The sequence below is a fragment of the Microcaecilia unicolor genome, chromosome 1 (assembly GCF_901765095.1).
Source record: "Microcaecilia unicolor chromosome 1, aMicUni1.1, whole genome shotgun sequence".
NCBI lineage: Eukaryota > Metazoa > Chordata > Amphibia > Gymnophiona > Siphonopidae > Microcaecilia > Microcaecilia unicolor.
Genome location: NC_044031.1, coordinates 24,013,907 through 24,034,293, shown reverse-complemented (window position 1 = coordinate 24,034,293; position 20,387 = coordinate 24,013,907). Strand labels below are relative to the sequence as shown.

At 45.1% G+C, this 20,387-nt stretch overlaps 1 protein-coding gene and 1 long non-coding RNA gene across 3 annotated transcripts in view; one reads left to right on the top strand and one right to left on the bottom strand.

Moving 5' to 3' along the window:
* LOC115463370 (gastrula zinc finger protein XlCGF26.1-like) overlaps window positions 1-20,387 on the top strand; it is a 952,960-nt gene that overhangs the window by 644,737 nt on the left and 287,836 nt on the right. The window lies entirely within an intron of this gene.
* LOC115463997 lies at window positions 5,373-15,787 on the bottom strand. Its single transcript, XR_003941229.1, has 3 exons — window positions 15,727-15,787; window positions 12,770-12,843; window positions 5,373-6,259 (listed from the first exon to the last, which is right to left on the bottom strand). It is a non-coding gene; the product is annotated as an uncharacterized LOC115463997 (long non-coding RNA).

Here is a 20,387-nt window from a genome sequence, read left to right as displayed (position 1 = left end):
TAGGTGAATTGATGTTCTAAGTGCTCACTGTAGTGTTTAAGATGCTTCCTTTTCCTTGTGTGACTCGTAGAAATGACTGCTTATGGTATGGTAGAATTGCTCTATAGGTCCCTGAGTGTTTTTTATTCTCGGTATGCCTAGTACTGAATTTGGAGGGGGTTGTTAAAAAATGACCGGCCCCGGGTGGCAACTATCCTAGGTACACCACTGACTCCACCTACCCTAAGGCAGCTCAGTCTCAGTTAGGGAGTGATCCTATGTGAATACAGCCATGGCCACCCACTCCCTCACAAGGAGGTTAATAAATTCTTTAAAAAATAAATAATTTGCGTTTTTATCAATATTGTGTATATTTAAAGGATGTAACCCACCTAAGTTCTTAAAAATACAAATTAAATATACACATTACATCTTATGAACTCTAGAATGAAGCTTTTTTTCTCCTGGGAAAAGAGAAGAAAGTAGCAGAACCAGGAATTTCACTGCTTTTATTTTATTGAGGAAGTGATTCAAGGGACAGCAGAATCATGAGAAGTGTGTAGAGGATGAAGTCCTTCACGTGCCGGCAGAGATGCAGGAAGATCCTTATGCAGAGAGGATTCAGCTGTCTGCAGTCCCCATTGGAGAGTCAGGGGGGTCTATCAACAGGTGCACTGAATAAGACCAATAAATATAGAAGAGGATCAATCTTTAACAGAAAAATAAAAGATTCAGCTGATGAGATCACTATAAGCAACATTAAGCATGGAGGTACTGTAAAGGCACCTCCAGGGCACGTTAATTAGCTGCTCATTAGTTATGATTGCATCATGGAATTATCCGCTACCGGGCCGGGCCCTGAACTAACTTAAACGCCTCCTTTCTTTTGCAGCAAGCAGCAGCAGGGCAGACCTCTCCTTCCTTCCGTGCCCCGCCCTCGTGGACGTTATGTCAGGCGAGGGCGGGACACGGAAGGAAGGAGTGGCCTGCCCTGCTGCTGCTTGCTGCGAAGGAAAGGAGGCGTTTAAGGTTAGTTCCGGAGCGACGGAGGGCGGGCGGGCCTGACTGCGGTGGCGCCGGGCCCCCTCTGGAAGCCCGGGCCCGGGACTTTTGTCCCCCCCTGTCCCCCCCTCTCGGCGGGCCCTATGGAATCAGACATTTCTCTCTTCCACTCATCAGCTGCCCTGCCATGCAACACAATTTTTTCTCACACTCTCTCATTGAATTACAGTCAATTTCTCTTTCTCAGACCAGGACACTCATCACACAGGTCTGGCTCCTTCAGCTTCTTCAGTTCCTCTGACCTTGTCACTCACCACCACCAGCCCTGTCTCCCCTAGCAACAGGACTGCAGATTGGCCATCTGACCTAGCAGCACCAGGGGCGTAGTGTTTATTTTCTCAGAATCTGCCTTTGCTAATCAAGCAGCGGAAGCAGTGGCCCGTCTCATCTCTCTCTGGGCAAAGTTACATATGTTCTCCAAATATCTAGCTTTCCCAACCTTGAATCTGCTCATGACAGGCTTACACCGATTGCTTACAGGCTTACACCGATTGCTGGACAGGGGGATTATTACGCCGGGCATGCTTATGAAAAGACTGTCGACATATGGCAGAAAAATGGCCCAACCTATGACAGCGCCCACACCTAATATGCTCGCCACAATCTAGGCTGGCAACTTCTGGTTGTCGCAAGACATTGGGAGCTTTGTCTATTTTGTCAAGAGTAGACACAGAGTTAATTTGTAACTGACTTAGATTAGCATTGCCCGAAGTGATAGGGAGTGACAAGGGGTTCACTGGTTTAGATGGCTGTTTAAATTTTACTGTTTTAGAGGGTTGTTTAAAGGTGACAGATCTCGGGACTGAAGGGCGGGTCTGGAGCCGGGATTCTGGTCCACAGCTAGAAGGGATTGCAGTAGTAGGGACCCTTGGCAGGGGTACAGGTTGAGGAAGAACGGGAAGAGGAACAGGTATAACAGCACCTGGGATGACAGGTTGAAGGATAATAGGGATAGCAGCACCTGCAACTGTGGTGGCGGCACCTGGAACAATGGTTGGAGGAATGGCAGGGATGGCAGCACCTGGATCAGTGGGCTGGGGGATGGTAGGGGCAACAGTACCTGGAATCATGGGCCCTGGACCGGAAGGAACAGGGACAGGTGACAGATCTACCGTACCGGAGATCTGTACAGATGTGGGCTTGTTCAGAGTGATGGGATGGGTGGGGGGAAGTGCAGGTGTGGGATTCAGAAGGTGGGGTGGTATGGGCGTATATCCAATGGCAATGCCACAATTTAAAAGTTTGTTGGAAAGACCTGGCTCATATGGAGGCGGAGTCCCCTCATATGAAGGTACAGCCATGGGTGCAGTGTCATCCAAAGGTGGATGTGCTGGGCTTTGGGTGTTGAGCAGAGGATTAGAATTACCTTCTTGCTCCCCAATAAGAATAAATTTGTCTATGGCATTGAGATCTTTATCTCTGGACTTCACTTTTTTATGGGAGTTGTTGTAAGTAATTAAACCACGTAATTTGGCAGGTTCAAAAAAGCTGGACACGGGCCAATCAAGGGTCTTATCCTTGGCATTCCAAACTTTGAACCATTTCTTACAGATACGGGCGAGAGCCTTTTTTTCATTCTGGAAGACCTTTAGAATTGTGTCTAAGGGCTTGGGCTTGGTCATAGTCAGAAAAGTATATGGCACAAAGGGTGGTACAACTGGTGTTGTGTAATTATGTGCTTAACTCTATTACAGTGTGAAAGGAGTTTAATAGACTGACTAAATCTTCATTAGAAATTGATTCCAACAAAAATGAAGTGAATTTTATACTTACCTGTCTTCAGAACTTTCCAGTGTGCAGGGATACTTCACAAAAGGGAAGGAAACCTGTGAATAAGTCTAAGTAAAAAGAAAAGGTTGCCTAGGGCAATTTCATAAAGGTACAATTATAGCTGAACTGGTCAAAAACAAAAAAGAAAATTACAATGTGCACGCAAACAAAAAAATCCTCAATATGTGTTTGTAATAGTCAAGGTACTTAGCAAAACCCCGCGGTCTAAACCTGGCTCATCAATTAGTGCATCCACTTATTGAGAGTACACTCAGGATCCATTACAAGACACTTAAGACAGGGTGGCTAAAGGTTACCTGTATTACAAAAAAAACCGCGGTTCACCTGGAACCGGAAGAAAACAACCCTCAACCTCTGTCAGGAGATCGGACAAAAAAACAACAAAAAACAAAAACAAACCCTCAGTTACTCTGAACTGGACAAACTCTCAGTCACGCTAGACCAGGGAAAAGAAGCAAACCCTCAGTTCCACACCTAGAACTGGAATAACCCTCAGTCAATTTAGACTGGAATACAAAAATATCCCTCAGTATTAAACTGGAACTCTTGGTCACCTTGACCAATATAAAACCTCTCGGCCAACTGTAGACCGCTGAACATAAAATAAACCTATTTTTAAAAAAAACGTAATGGTCAGCTAAAATTATAGTACCTGAATGAGGGCAACCCTAAAAAAACTAACTATAGGTATTCACCAAGAGACATAGGGTCCAAACAGCTCTCTGTAATAAAGAGAGACCTCAAGAGAAACCCACAGCTCTGTAAGAAGACAGTAAAAAGTGTGTTTGAAATCAGCGTGTCTATCCTGCTTCAGCGAGTGTCTTTAGACAGTACAAGCAGGGCTGAATCGGTAAACAATGTATGGTTGGCCACTTGCCCAGAAACAAGACAAAGAAAATGTACTGTGCAATGGCCAGTCTCAAAAAATTGTCCTGCACAAAGTCTAAAACCTTCAAAAGTACCTTGGTAGAGGTTAGAAGGTGCTTCTTACTCCCTTTATTAGTACTGGGGAAAGCGCAGCAACCCACAGACTGTAAGAAGTCCAGAACCTACACAAAGGGTGGGATCAGTCTCCAGTAACTGGAAACTGGCTAACTAAAAAAAAATAACCCAGCTAAAGGTGGTAATATGGGACCGCAGCCAGGGGAAGGCTGTTTGTGTATCAGAAAGTGCTGCCGAAGGAGGCAGACTGAAAATCTAGAGATAGGGAATCATAAATCTCATTGGCGTTAAGGGAAGGACCCTTGCATAAGTCCACCGTCGAGAATATGTTGAAAAAAAAAGTTGTACCAGTTTCGAGAAATGAAACCGGAGTTGAAAGATATGAAAAAGATAAGAGAGGGAGTTAGTTAGACGGATTTAGGAGCAATACAGTTGACAGAGGATAGACAGCGAGAGGTTAAAAAGAATACCTGTGTAAATGACTGTTTAACTTGTACCACTTCAGCATAGAACAGGGACAAAAAAACGAACGGAAAAGGGGGAAGAAAAAATCACTTTCTGAGCTTTTAAAAGTAAACTGTAGAGCCTCCTCTGCCGAAGCAGTGCTGGACTGATAAGGCAGCTAAAGTGGGCAAGCTTCCCAGATTCTCATGTCCTTGAGATAGCGAACTACAGCACTTGTTAGGGAAAACCTTTAAAAGCTACAGAAAGAAATGGCAGTTTCGGGACCCTGGATAAGGATATTAAAAAAATGTGAGAAAAAGGGTTTAGAATTTACAGCTCTTCGGGCAATTTTAAGTAAATTTACAAAGGCAGATTCGAAGCCCAAGAGGGAGTATCCATCCTCTGGCTACCAATATGTTTATTTTCTCAGAATCTGCCTTTGCTAATCCAGCAGCGGAAGCAGTGGCCCGTCTCATCTCTCTTGGCAAAGTTACATATGCCCTCCAAATATCTAGCTTTCCCAACCTTGAATCTGCTCATGACAGGCTTACACCGTCAGGCAGTATGGACTCTTGTAATTAGAAAGGAACCCAGTATGTAGTAGATATAATAAGATAGTTTATTACAATCTTACCAATGGTAATACAGGTAGGTTAAGCATTCACATAATGGAACCGCATATCACGGCACGTCCTCTCTCTCTAGCCTTCTGGAGTCTCCCTTCTCTGTTCGTCTTCTCCTCTCATCTCCTTCTTCTTCTCGTCTCGTCTTGTCTCGTCTGAACTAATACTCCTCAAACTGCTGCTTATATACAATTTTGGCCCTATTCATTTCAATGGATCCCAGCTGTCTCAACTGGGCTCCTAGTCCTTATCAGTTGATCAGAATGACTTCATATGTTCCCAAAACTTCCTGTAGCCCCCCCTTTGGATGTTCTCACCCGGGGTGCAGCTGACCCAGCACTATCTCTACGTAACCATAGCAACTCTTGCTTATGACGTCTTGCAGGTGCCAATCTCAGGATTGTTGATAGAGTAGATTGCCCCCACCCTTGCCAGTTCAGCACTTGCCACAGTGAAATGTAACTGTGTCAAAGGTGATCTCTGATTTTTACAAGCTAGCTCTCTTTTGTATCAGAGATGATTCTGATTTTAAGAAGCCTAGCTCTTATTATGAGCCATTGGCCTGTATTTTACTGAGAGCAAGGGCTAGCATAACTCTTCACCCTATAATGGTTGTCCCTGGTCCTGTAGTCCAGGTGTCTAGTAAGGGTCCACATAGTTTTGTTCGTTTTCTTTCCTTCTATTGTGACTAATTGGCAGGGGTGGCTACTTGGCCCTTGATCCTGGTATCCAGCAAGGTTTGAGGAGGACCTTTTCCCCAGGAGGATTGTAGCTTGGTCTTGACCAGTACCCACCCTCCCAGTGAACAGCAAATTCAAGTGGTGGAATTTGGGCCAGTAACCCTTAAATGAAATAAAGAAGAAGACATGGTAGTATATAATTGGTTTCATTAACATTTCATAGGGGAAATTCCCAAATCCCTTTGGGGAGCAGCCTGGACTGTCTGTGAGAAAAAACCTCTTAGAAACAATATCAGACAGGAAACATTCAGTGGTTTCAGAGGTGTTAAGACTGATGGTGCAAAAAGAAATCATTACAATTGAAAATGTATCAGTATTTTAAGATTAAACAAAAAACATTATTCCTATACTGACCACCAGTTTAAATGGTGGAGTAGAGTTTAGCAGTTTATCCAGCAAAAGGAGTGCAACCAAAATCTCCTTCCCGCAATGGTGCAACTTAACAGAGTTGTTTATAGGCATGAGGATATAAAGGTTACAATTCTAAAAAAAAAATGCATTGCAGTAATAGACAACAATCTTGAAAACAGAGGAGACTGCAGTGGTCGGGCCTGCTTCAGGAATGGTGAGACAACAGGCCTAACACAATGGCAGCGAAGACTAGTGCTGTCAGTGATCATGGTTCAAATGATGTCATGTCCTGCCCGTCAACTAAGGTGAAAGGACAATTTGATGAACCTGAAAAAACAAGGAAAATGACTCCAAACAATAAATCAATTCATCAGAACAGGGCCTCTATGTAGGCCTCAGGGCATAAATGATAATAATTCACTCAATATCTGGTCAAACCCTTAACAAAATGCCATTAGCTTAATTCTATACTCAAATTTCATGCTTCTTTTGATAGGTAATACAGAATAAAATGAATTGCTATTCTGGCCTATCCCAAAAAGTATAGTCCTGTTCAAACACTTCTACATATGTTCACTTCCACAGACCTTCTAACTAACTTACAGTGTACTTTCGTAACACATAAACATGCACTCCTGCCATGTGGTTATTCACACTGCTTACACAACTTGCACATTGGCAGTAAATAACTTTTACAAGCTTCAAACATCACAGTAACCGTGCAGAATGACTGGGAAATTTCTTCCTTCATCTTCATGATGTGATTCCCTACAATTTAAAACTTACATTTTAGATCTTTATCATGGTACACCTCACCTCTCTGGACAACCAGGTTTAAGCGTCCAGCTAAAATCATGAGACATATGATTTATGGAGAAAAGTTAGATCAAGGATGATGTCAGCAAAGTAGGCAGATGCCTAGAAATGTTCTATAGCATCACAAAGCATTCTCATTCAAGGTACATTAACAACTTCTTAATCTGAACATTCAGCTAAATTCCTTTACCCTGGAGGGGGCAATATCTCTGGAGTCACAATTGCCCAAGGTAAAGTAACACAGATATATATTTATCACAAGCATGATGAATTAAACACATTAAGTAGTTTAGTAGACAAACGGTTCTTTGCATATATTAGCAAAACAAAAGTCTGTAAGAATCTGTTCCCTTCCAGTGTTGCCATTGTAATAGGCTATCAGGACTTACTCCTATTAGGAGGAACTGCACTGTCAAGGGACAGCTGATAACATGGTGCAAAACTTTATCACAAAGATAAACAAGGCAAATCCAATACAGGAGAACATTAGAATAGTAACTCTTGCCTGCTACAAATATCTCAAGAAAATGCAAAGATATGCAAAAGCTTATGACAATACAAAAGTGCTCCTTCAAGGGAGAAGCACCAGGGCTGTAAAAGAAAATATTCATGCAATACCACAGGGTATAAAAATGTAAAAGTTCCAATAAGCCTCACGCTCGCCAAACAGTTGTTGGGTAGCTCAATTTGGTAGTGTAATTTGAGAAAGAGGTCCTGGAAAACATAAATTAAAGTTTGGGGTTTTTTTTCATGCAAACGTGTGTATGTAATACACACAAGGGTTAGCAGAGGGAGCAAGTCATCAATATAAGAAAGAAGCGTGACATCATCTGGCAAGGAAGAGAGGAAAAAACACTGTTAGCAGCAAATTCCATTTGTCGGACAATAGCCACAATGAGGTAGTAATACATTGATGACAAGCAAGCAACTGAAATGAAAATCCAACCAGGAAGTACCCATTTCAGGCAAGGCACATGAAACCTAAAACTTATTTCTCTGAATCTCAATTACCTGGGGTACAGAACATACATAGATAGACATGTTGGATATTTCAGTAGACAAACATTTAGTATACTACTACTACTACTACTTAACATTTCTAGAGCTACTAGGGTTACGCAGCGCTGTACAATTTAACAAAGAGAGACAGTCCCTGCTCAAAGAGCTTACAATCTAATAGACAAGTGAACGGTCGGTCCGATAGGGGCAGTCAAATTGGGGCAGTCTGGATTCACTGAACGGTAAGGGTTAGGTGCCGAACGCAGCATTGAAGAGGTGGGCTTTAAGCAAAGACTTGAAGACGGGCAGGGAGGGGGCTTGGCGTAAGGGTTCAGGAAGGTTGTTCCAAGCATAGGGTGGTGAGGCGAGGCAGAATGAGCGGAGCCTGGAGTTGGCAGTGGTGGAGAAGGGTACTGAGAGGAGGGATTTATCCTGTGAACGGAGGTTACGGGCGGGAACGTAAGGGGAGATGAGGGTAGAAAGATAGTGAGGGGCAGCAGACTGAGTGCATTTGTAGGTAAGAAGGAGAAGCTTGAATTGAATGCGGTATCTGATCGGAAGCCAGTGAAGTGACCTGAGGAGAGGGGTGATATGAGTATATCGGTTCTGGCGGAATATGAGACGTGCAGCAGAGTTCTGAACAGATTGAAGGGGGGATAGATGGCTAAGTGGGAGGCCGGTGAGGAGTAAGTTGCAGTAGTCCAGGTGAGAGGTAATGAGAGCGTGGACGAGAGTTCGGGTGGTGTGTTCAGAGAGGAAATCTTAATGAGGTAGATACAGGGAATAGGCAAGAAATAGTCTGCAAGTCTTATGAATAACTTAGGAATTTGCATCCCTCCTCTGCAGTGGAGGAAAACAAATTTGGTGTAATGCAATTTAAGCAGCGGTGATTTGCACAGCCAGCGAGACCCATAAGGTTTGCATAAGGTTCTTAAAACACTAACCATTATTGTACTTAATCTAAGGCAAAGGAACACAGGCAGCCAATATGTCCCTAAAGGAAAGCATAGACTTGACCTTTTCACACCCACACACAGAGGAACACAATGTCTGTTTCCGTGCCCAGAAGAGAGGAGAGGAAAAAGTTCTCTCTCTTTTGCTTAATTACACACGGAGACAGACTGCCCATGATTGAAAAATAGAGAGCTGATTCTGTCAGGCAACCGTACACGAGCTATGCAAAACCCTTTTGTATCCCAATTTCAAACTGTACCCTACTCACAGAGGATGGGCCACTATGCATTGGATACAATTACACAAAGTGTGTTTACCATGTGCAGGCTGAAAAACTTCTCTTATTCCTCCTTCAATAAATGTCTTGACCATGAGGGTTATCAGAGGCAAGACATGGTCCTTGATATAAATTTTAGTTCTAATACAAGCCAATGAGACAGTAAATAATGCTTGGGCAAGGACAGCGTTATCACACTTCAGTGGTCTGTTGTTGCCATCTGTGGGTTGCCCAATCTCCACCGATAAGGCACCAATCAGGCCAAGAATTTGCCTAAGAGCTCTTTCTGTTTCCACCCCATAAGTTACAAATCCGAGTTTTAAAATCCAATGATTTAACTTTTGGGGTGTGGGATACCTTTAGGGACTATGGTCGGTAAATGAACATGATATCATTCTGACCCTGTTTGAATGGGGACTTTTACTTTGCCACTCTCCCCATAATCAGTAATATGAATGGCATAAGTCCCTAAATTCCTATTTTGTTATAAAACTCACAATACAATTACAGCAGATGCAACATGCTTTTGAGCCCAAGCGCAGAAAAGTGAGCTATAAGAATACAAATTTAAATCCAATGTAATAAGGGAAAAAGCAACAATTTAACAGAGTGAGGCAACCCAGGCAGTTGCCTAGAAAGGCACTGGGACAGCACAAAATCCTGATATACAAGGAGGGGCATAATTGAACAAAAACGTCTATCTCCATGGGCGTTTATCTCCGAGAACGGGTCCGTGAAGGGGCGGACCGAACCGTATTTTCGAAAAAAAATAGACGTCCATGTTTTTATTCGACAATTTGTGAGCTGGGTGTTTTTGTTTTTCAGCGATAATGGAAAATGAAAGCGCCCAGCTCAAAAATGAATAAATCCAAGGCATTTGTTCGTGGGAGGGGCCAGGAGTCATAGTGCACTGGTCCCCCTCACATGCCAGGACACCAACCGGGCACCCTAGGGGGCACTTTTACAAAAACAAAAAAAAAGGTAAAAGAGCTCCCAGGTGCATAGCACCCTTCCCTTGGGTGTTGAGCCCCCCAAATCCCCCTCAAAACCCACCGCCCACAAGTCTACACCATTACTATAGCCCTAAGGGGTGAAGGGGGGGCACCTACATGTGGGTACAGTGGGTTTGGGGGGTGGTTTGGAGGGCTCCCATTTACCAGCACAAGTGTAACATGTGGGGGGGGGATGGGCCTGGGTCCACCTGCCTGAAGTCCACTGCACCCCCTAATAACTGATCCAGTGACTTGCATACTGCTGCCAGGAAGGTGGGTATGACATTTGAGGGTGAAAATAAAAAGTTGTGAAACAGCATATTTTGTGGTGGGAGGGGGCTTGTGACCACTGGGGGAGTCAGGGGAGGTCATCCCCGATTCCCTCCAGTGGTCATCTGGTCATTTAGGGCACGTTTTGGGGCCTTATTCGTGGAAAAACAGGGTCCAGGAAAAGTGCCCTAAATTCTCGCTAAAAACACATATTTTTCTTCCATTATCAGCGAAAGGCGCCCATCTCTGATCGCCCGATAACCACGCCCCAGTTCAGCCTTCACCACGCCTTCGACACGCCCCCATCAACTTTGTCCGCATCCGCGACGGAGTGCAGTTGAAAACGTCCAAATTCGGCTTTCGATTATACCGCTTTATTCGTTTTTGTGAGATAAACGTCTATCTCCCGATTTGGGTCGCAATATAGACGTTTTTCTTTTTCAGTTATAAGCTGGAAGGTATACAAAAATTGTAATAACTACACAATCCAAAAAAATGCCGTCATGCACCTTTCAGTAAATCACACAATTGAAATTCAACATAGCGTGGCAGAATCAGCTGTAGGAAAAAAAAACCCTATCAAGGCTGCATTCCTGACGGGAGGTTTTTTTTTTCTTTTTCTCCTGTCTCTCTGAAGGAAAAGAACCTCTAATTATGGAATGCAAAGTATTTAAACTTAGTAATACTATACCGATAAGAATTAAAGAAGAGCATGAATTGTCAACATCATAGGAATAAGTGACATACCTTTTTTAACAAACAGATTCAAGAAAAATAAACAACATTATCTCCAGCAATGAAATTCAGGTGCTGCATATACAAAGCTTTTGATAAAGCAGGGACAGTGGTAAACAAAAGTAAAAATGATTAAAAAGTCAAGCACAGTGCACTGTTTGCTATAGAATATATAGCTCTTCTGTTGTAAAAAAAAAGAAAAGAAAAATGACGTCTTCAATTGATTATTTGTTTCCCTTTTAAGATTGTAGGAAACAGTCTTAGGCTTATCAGGGTTAGTGATCTCATAATTTCTTATATCTGGTAATAACTTCTAACATAAACTTCCTGAGCCCTTACGCCAAGCCCCCTCCCTACCCATCTTCAAATCCTTGCTTCAATGTTGCTTTCGGCACTTAACCTTTATACCTTTCAGGAAATCTAGACTGCCCCTATTTGACTGACTGTACATTTGTCCTTTAGATTGTAAGCTCTTCGAGCAGGGACTGTCCTTCTATGTTAAATTGTACAGCGCTGCGTAACCCTAGTAGCGCTTTAGAAATGTCAAGTAGTAGTAGTAGTAACATGATGCAACAGTTAATTTCCCATCAAATCCAAACTTCTTTTTCCATTTCTTTAAATACACACAGTATCTGGATTACGTTTATGCATAAACTTAGGATCTCCACAGAGAATCCCTTGCCTCGAGGGTCTTGTAAAACAACAACAAAGACACGAACAACACCCTATCTTACAACACAAATTTCCCATGGTTATGTCACTCTTTTATTGTGCACACTAAGGCCTTTGAGCGGGTCCCAGACCACGGACTTCTTTTTCACTCTATAGCAGTCTGAGATAGCAATAACAAGAGCCCGCACTCCTCATCGAGTGGGTCCCAGACCGTGGACTTCTCTAGCAGTCTCAGACAAAGGGAGTCCGCGCTCCTCAGCGAGCGGGTCCCAGACCGTGGACTTCCCTTAAACTATAGGACAGGAGTCCTCGCTCCAAATTTCAGTTACCAATTTAAAAGACACACTAATTCAAAAGACAAACAAGACATCACAGTACCTAAGTTGGTCCCATGAGATTAGTGATAAGCACAAAAAACCATCACTCTTCGAAGTGTCAGAAGATCTGGCCCCTATTGACAGGCAATCTTTAGCCCGGGGGACTTTGATTTAAAAGGATTTATTCAAAATCCAAGTGCACACAGCTCCGAACCTGACACAAGGAAAGAGATATTGGTTCCCGGCCAGAGCCCCCAAACTGTTAAAAGAATTTAACCAATTATACTCACGAATCCCCAAAGGATCAAGCAGGTATAATCACAAACAGGTTTATTGATTGCTTGCAAGCAAGCAAGAGACAATATCCAACCATAGTTCAAAGATTGTCTGACTCTAAAAACCCTCCCTGTGTCTCTTATACATTTTCTATGTGCAGGAATACAATGAAAGCTTGTTGCCTGTGTGTCTATCAACACTTTCATATTTTCTAACATGTTACATTTCCAGACTACTGGGAGTCAGCTTGTCTGGTTCTCAAACAAGTTATCTAGGCACATCCCATTCTATAACTCATGTACACAAGGTCACAGAATCTACAGTTCAGAGAGGCCTAAGAATCTACATTTAATTTAGAAATAGTAAGAATGATTAACCCTATGTTAGCAAAACATTTTTTTTACAAACCACTTGGGTACATCCCAGGTGTCTGGATTAGGAGCTGCCATGGGATTTGAACCTGGACTTTCTGGTTCCCAGACCACTGCTCCAACCATTAAACTCCTCCTCTGCTCCCCTATTCACTTACATCTACAACCAATGAAGGAGAATCTTGAGTAGCTCCAGCTCTATCCTCTCCACGGACAGGTTGTGCATTGGTAACTAGATGATAAAGAGGTAAAATAAACCGTCAATTAATGGATTAATATTTAAATACTTAAAAAAAACATTTATATGCCGCCTGTCTACCTTCCAAGTGGCTTACAGAAAAGAAATAAATGATTTAGACACACAAACCAAACATATTCAGAACATATACTGAAAGCCAGTTCAAAAGACATAGGGGTCGATATTCAGCATGAGGAGGGCTCCGACCCTGTAAAATCACACAGACTGGGTCCAGCGCTGATATTCGGAGGCACTGAACTGGAGAGTGTTGCTGGAATATCACCAGAGACTACGTGGCACTGTCTGGTTAGAGACGGAGCCGGGAGTTATCTGAGGAGCGCTGATATTCAGTGCAGTTGAGTGAATAATTCTGCAGGAAGCTGGGCTTGTCCCTTGACAAAAGCATTTTTATACTGAAATGCTAGAATCGGGATCAGCTGACTGAGCTCAGATAAGTGCACGATTTACATTGGAAAGACTTTATTTGTATTATATTTTCTTTTTGTTGATTTTTTTTTCAAGAATAACTGATTTAAGGGGGTAAAATATGAAACAACGCTTTTGACACTTTTGTTATCAAAAGCGTCTTGAATAGAGGTTGACTGAATTTCAGTTTTGCTTTTGGCACCGAAACCGGCCTGAAATCCAAGCTGGAGTTTAGGTCGAAAATGCAAGTGGGTTGCCTCCGCCACTACCTACTCCACCCTGCAGAGACCAGGTCCCAACACCCTGTCCTCCCACAGACGAGCGGGACCCATTGATCCAGCCCCACCCCACCCCAACTACTGAAAGGCCCACCGCAGGCCTACCTTTAACTGTCCTGGTGACAGTCTCAGGCAGGAACTCTGGGCAGCCATTTTTATGGAGGAACCAGCATGGGCAGCAGTGACTCTTATAGTTCTTGCCCCAAAGAGACCACTAGACCATCAGGGCAGGGCCTTCAAGTGGTGGGGGAGGGTGTGGCTCAGCAGCACTCGCTTTCTTCCAGCAGGGGAGGGCTAAGAGGGGCGGGTGGCCGGCCTGGCCTGTTCGGACCCAGTCTCTGCAGGCGGTGGAGGTGCCGTTTTCATTTTCGGCCGAAACCAATCAGGAAAATTTGGCTGCTGGTTTGGATTTGGTCAAAAACGAGAATTCAGGTTTCATTTGGCCTCTAGTTCTGAAATAAGACCCCTTTAACATTCTGTGTATTTGCTTTAAAGTTTATGATAACATTTTTTGTTTGCAGATGAAAGTTGATATTGTGTTTAATTATAAGGGGTTTAAGTGGTTTTTGGATCACCTCTGTGTTTAGATGGTCACTAGTTGTTTTTTACACTACGTTTGATAAAATGTACATTTTCTTACTTGCAAATACCTGCACCCAGTTGCATGTCCTTTGGAGCAGGTATAAATGTGTCTCTCCTTTCTTTTAGGCTAATTTTTTGTATTCATGTAGCTATATATGTTATCTTTATAAGACAGATATAAAAGATGCACCCAGTGCCCTGTTATACTGTTACCCTCTTGGGGTCTGGTCTTGTAACAGGGATCTATGGAAAAAGCCCAAAAGGTGCATATTTTAAGCCTATTTTGTAAAGGTAACGTGGAGGGGCATAAGCGAACAGCGCTGGACATCTCCGGGGCCGGCGCCGTAAGTGTGCGGAGCTAACCATATTTTCGAAAAAGATGGCCGGCCATCTTTTTTTTCACTAATGTCAGAGATCACCGGGTTTGAGATGGCTGGCATCAGTTTTCGGCCATAATGGAAAATAATGCCGGCGATCTCAACCCAGCCAAATCCAAGGCATTTGGTCGTGGGAGGAGCCAGCATTTGTAGTGCACTGGCGCTCCTCACATGCCAGGACACCAACCGGGCACCCTGGAGGGCACTTCTAAAAATTGTAAAATAAAAATAGCTCCCAGGTGCATAGGTCCCTTCCCTTCATTGTTTAGCTCCTCAAATCCCCCCCCCCCAAAACCCACTCCCCACAACTATACACCATTACCATAGCCCTAAGGGGTGAAAGGAGGCACTTACATGTGGGTACAGTGGGTTTTGGAGGGCTCCCATTTATCACCATCAGTCTAACAGGTAGGGGGGGATGGGCCTGGGTCCACCTGTCTGAAGTGCACTGCACCCACTAAAAACTGCTCCAGGGACTTGCATACTGCTATCAGGGAGCTGGGTATGACATTTGAGGCTGGTATAGAGGCCAGAAAAAAATGTGTTTTAATTTTTGTTTTGGGTGGGAGGGGGTTGGTGACCACTGGGGGAGTAAGGGGAGGTGGTCCCCGATTCCTTCCGGTGGTCATCTGGTCAGTTGGGGCTCCTTTTTGATGCTTGGTCGTGAAAAAAAGAGACCAAGTAAAGCCTACGAAATGCTCGTCAAGCCTGGCTTTTTTTTTTCATTATCGGGCGAAGCCAGCCATCTCGTGAGCAGGCCCCCGTCCCGCCCCCTTCCTGCTTTCACTACCCTACTGACACGCACCCTTGATGTTTCGCAGGTTCCGTGACGGAAAGCATTTGGTGCTGGCCAAAATCGGCTTTCGATTATATCGATTTGGCCGGGTTCAGGAGAACGCCGGCCATCTCCCGATTTGTTTCGGAAGATGGCCGGCGATCACTTTCGAAAATGAGCTGGATAGACACCTCCATTTATATAATAGGCTTCCAGAATCAGCTTTGATAACGCGTAACACACTTTTACACGTGTTGTGGTTAATTGTGGATGTAATTTAGATGTGGAAAGGTTATCTCCCTCTGTGCTGACTTTAATACACGGAATAAAATGTGAAGCTGAGAAGGTTCTGACTTGATCTTCAGAGGAGTGAAGAAGCTGTGAATGTTCAGAGTTTAGTAAATATGGAGATTTCTGTAATAATTTAAAGGTTACTTACCATGATAGCAGCAGCTCAGAGCCACCACCAGGAAGGCAACTGCGACCTTCATTGCTACAATGCACAAAGGAGTGTAGGTAGAGAACTCTGTACTCAGAGTCACATATATAGTGTGAATATCCCTCCCTCTCTGGCCAGGATTTCAGCTGACAGCTCACCTTGTACTCTCAACTATGAGATCTTGGGAACTGTCCAGGTACCAAACCTTGTGCAGATTCCAGTATCCTGCACCTGATTATGCCTTTCTGTGAGAAAAGGACACAGTGATGCTTGTTTGCGATTAAGTGAAACAAGGATATGCATGTAAGTTACATCATCTATTTGCCCTGATGTATACATGAGGTAGATGAGCAGAACTAGAAGTTCTCGATGGTAGATCCAAGATTAGCAGCAGAGATGCCAAGAGTGGCCCATTTACTAGCACAGAATAATGCTGTAATTAGGCTTCTGCAGTGACGCATGCCCTGCGTGTGTAAGTGCTGCGATAACTGCCACTTCCGTGCATAAGTACTGTTATTGCAATTCCATAAGGTCATGTAGAACTGCAAAGGTCTATATTTGTTTATTTTAAAAGTGCAAACCCTCAGTATCTAAAAATTCTAGATGGGGTACAAAAGTCTACATCACTATTAGTAAATCAATTGCACTGCAACTTAGGCAACTTAAACAAATAATCCTGCCATTTTCCTGCAAAAAACAAAGATTAAATTAAAAACCCATAAAATGCTTGTTGAAATAAAAAGATAGACACGGGCAAGGTGCCAGTTACATGCAATGTGTGCTGCAATAAATTGTCTACAGTCGACTGAAATCTGCTGATTTGTCTCTGATTAGCTTGGTCTATTTCCCACTCCTTTGCTTTTGCTGCTGTTTCCTCATGGGATCTCAATGTTCCTCCATCTCGGCGGACTCTCACTGATGCTGCAATAACCCACCAGGTCAATAGGTATGGCGTGGCTATGGGGAGCCTTGGTCCCCACTTTGGGCTCAGTCCCCCTCCAGAACTGGAGGCAACTTCACCAAGGAGAGAGAGGGTTCGGGTATCAAATGTCTTCAGCTGGTAGGGCTGGGGTATCCCTGCCAGCAAAGGCAAGATTTTTAATGGGGGGTGAGGAGAGTGGCGAGAACATTCACAGTCCATCCCTGGTCCCCTCCCCAAAATGAGCTGCTGATTACGCCCCTGTAGTGCATTGAAATTGTAGGTGCACCAATGGCATGTTATGCTAATATTTTATCAAGGAATGTTGACATCAAGGCCAGTTACAGAATCACCACCATGGTGTTCATCCTATGTTGCACTGTAGTTCTCTGTGTCAGTTTGTAGGACTGTCTTATCCCATACATACTGTGGTGTATGTGAACTTTGCATCAAGTAGTAATCAAGAAACTCTTCTTGCAGCTGAACTGAGAGACTGAACATATCCTGATATTGGGTAAGAAAGTGCTCAAGCTGTCCAAAAGTGCGATAGACCCTATTGATAAAATTCAAGGTAGCTTCTCACAAGCACACTTTTTTTTTGTTACATTTGTACCCCGCGCTTTCCCCACTCATGGCAGACTCAATGCGGCATACTTGTATACATGTACTTATTTGTACCTGGGGCAAGGGAGGGTTAAGTGACTTGCCCAGAGTCACAAGGAGCTGCCTGTGGCTGAAGTGGGAATTGAACTCAGTTCCTCAGGACCAAAGTCCACCACCCTAACCACTAGGCCACTCCTCCACTCCACTGGCTACACTTGTCTAAAATGCACTGACTGCACCAAAATACTTCTGTTTATTATTAGGGCCGATATGCACTTTCTCTTCTGCACAAGCATTTTTGTGAACACCTCACAAAGAGGGATGTGTCTCGAAACCGATTCTCTAGATTTTCAAAGTCTGCACTGTTAAGTGAGCTAACGTTTCTAATCACTTGCAGCCACATAACCTTTCCAACAGTTTCTCATTACACTAAAAATCATAACTTCTAACATATAAATACAAGGATCTTCTTTCTGTAGGAACTTGTTAGCGGTGCTAATTCAAGAAGGCCGGCAAGGAGCATGTCGAGCAGCCGCAGGTAATATGGCGGCAGCCGCACGGCAGCTCCCCGGCCCGAGCAACCCTTCCCTTCCGGCTTCCGTTGGTTGGGAGGCCGGAGGGGGGAGGGGCTTCGGGGGTGCCCCATGCACCGCTTAAAGAGCTGCTGACGAAGCGTGGAGGTCTCTTTGTCGGCAGCGAGCAGCGCAGGAGTTTTGCAGGAGTTTTCTGTGACCCATGTGCTCGAGTTTGCGTGGCCCATGAACTTTTCCGTACCTTCCTGGTTTCCCAGCAAAACGGCAAAGTACTCTTTCCCTGATCCCGGTGGCCGCCCATGAATCGCTGCCGCGGAGGGCAATTGAGGACGCCCATCTTCCGTGGAGAGCAGTTGAAGACGCCCATTTGAGCTGCTTAAGTCCAGGGCGCCTTTTGTCTTGGCCGGTTTTCTCCATAGTCAGCCATTTCGCGAGTTCGGGTTCCACTACCCAGACTCTTTTGCAGCGCCTTTTTAAAATTTTGCCCAGTCTCCCGTATGGCCGGCCATTTTAGGTGTTGTGACGCGTAGCCGCCCATTTTGGCAGTTTTTTCTCGCAGTCGGCCATTTTGTTCTTTTCTTTTTTAGCCGCGTGGCATTCATTTTTGCGGTGTACTCTCGCAGTCCTCGTTTTAGTCCTCTTGCGCACCCCTCAATAAAAGACTACCTTACCCAGCAGCCAGCATGCCTCGCCGGGCACGGGTCCCACAGCATACTTCAAGCCAGACTGCAGCACTGCAACCATTACGCTCGTCCACGAGGCGGACAAAGCGTCCAGAGAGGTACATTGACTCAGACTACCTCCCGCTGCCATGTGCCTCTTTACCACCTGCTGCAGATACTCTCTGTTGCTTGCCTGCTGCTCCTTCAATTTCCTGCATGCCAGAAGCTGCCTTACTGCGCCCCCCCCCCTGAACAGCCTTTGCCAGCAAGTTTGAGCCCATCAGGACCCAACACTCACCCCTTCGATGACAGCCATGTGCATAGACCCAGCCCGGGTACTCATCCAGAAACCCGCCCTGCTTCGGCCCGCAGATCTTCATCTCCAAGCAGACAAGGACCCAGCGCCAAACGACGCAGGCACAGGTCATTCTCCAGGGACAGTATGAACAGGTCCCATCGCAGAGAGCACCACACAGACACAGTGCAATACAAATGCTAATAATAATATAGCGCTACCAGTCGTATGCAGCGCTTCACAATTTAACATGAAGAAAAGACAGTCCCTGCTCAAAAGAGCTCTGTATTGTTGGTAGCATTTGTATTTCATCTCACTTACAGGCAGTGGCGTAGCCACAGGTGGGCTTGGGTAGCACATGTTTAGTGGTAACTGGAGGGAATCCCAAGCTCCGCCAGCTGAAGATTTTCCCCTGATGGTAATGAAAACGCTACTCTCCATGACACCGGCACCTGCTCAGTTTTCAGTGCATGCCTGCTGCCAAGGTGGAAAGAAGCGTTTCGGCCCACTGAAACGGACGCTAGCAAGGGGCCCCCTCCCTCCGTCCCTCGGAGCTACTTGCGTTACTTGTTCGGGGTTCGCCTCGCGTTTCGGCCCTCGAGGGTTATAGCTCCGCCCTCGACGTCATGACGCGTTGCCTTTTACATAGAGAGATAAGATTTTGTTTCTCTGGAACAGGAGAACTATGTATTCTACAGCAGACGGTGCAAGCTTTGTATATGCAGCACCAGGATTTCGTTGCCGGGGATAATGTTGTTTATCTTTCTTGAATCTGGTTGTTAAAAAGGGTATGACAATTCATGCTTTTCTTTAAGTCTTATGGGTATAGTATTACGGAGGTTAAATACAAAGCCTCCCTTCAGGAATGCAGCAGAGAAGCCTGAGAATCTACATTTAGTTCAGAAATAGAAAGAATGTGCCCGTCACACTCTTTCACCACCAGCGAGAACACTTGGTGCCCACCAGGGTTGCCAGGTGGAAAATTTTTTTCCCACCCAATCCAGCCTAAAAACAGCCCAAAACCTGCCCAAACTCAAACCCCGCCCCTGACACCCCCACCCCCGCCGTCACCGGCCCCGCCTCCCGTCACCGGCCCCGCCCAAAACATCACTAACCCCCGCCCCCTCGGCCGAAAAAAACGCCCGAAAAACCGCGGAAAAGAAAAAAAAGAAGCCCAAAAAACCGCGACCCGCCGCGGGCAAAAATTTCCCGCGGCGGGTCGCGGAAAACCGCCCACCTGGCAACACTGGTGCCCACCCAATTCTTGCCTAGGCCCGCCCAAAATCTGTTGTCTGGCCACGCCCCTGCTTACAGGGCCGGTCTTAGGCCGAGGCGGCTGCATAGGACCTCGCGCTTAAGGGGGCGGAGCGCCTCAGTCAGCCTGAGTCTTCTCCGCTCCATCCCCAGCGCTTTAAATTTACCAGGCTCCGCCTCCCACATCTGTGCAGCGTCATTGAAAGCGCTGCCCGTCTGACGTCTCTCCTCCACCAGCCTTCCCTTCGCTCGTTCGTTTCCTCTGTGTCCCGCCCTCGAAGAAATGACGTCAGAAGAAGGCGGGGCACAGAGGGAACGAAGAGCGAAGGGAAGGATGGTGGAGAGACGGTAGAATGGCTGCAAAGCTTTTCCATCTGTAGATACACAGGCAGAAG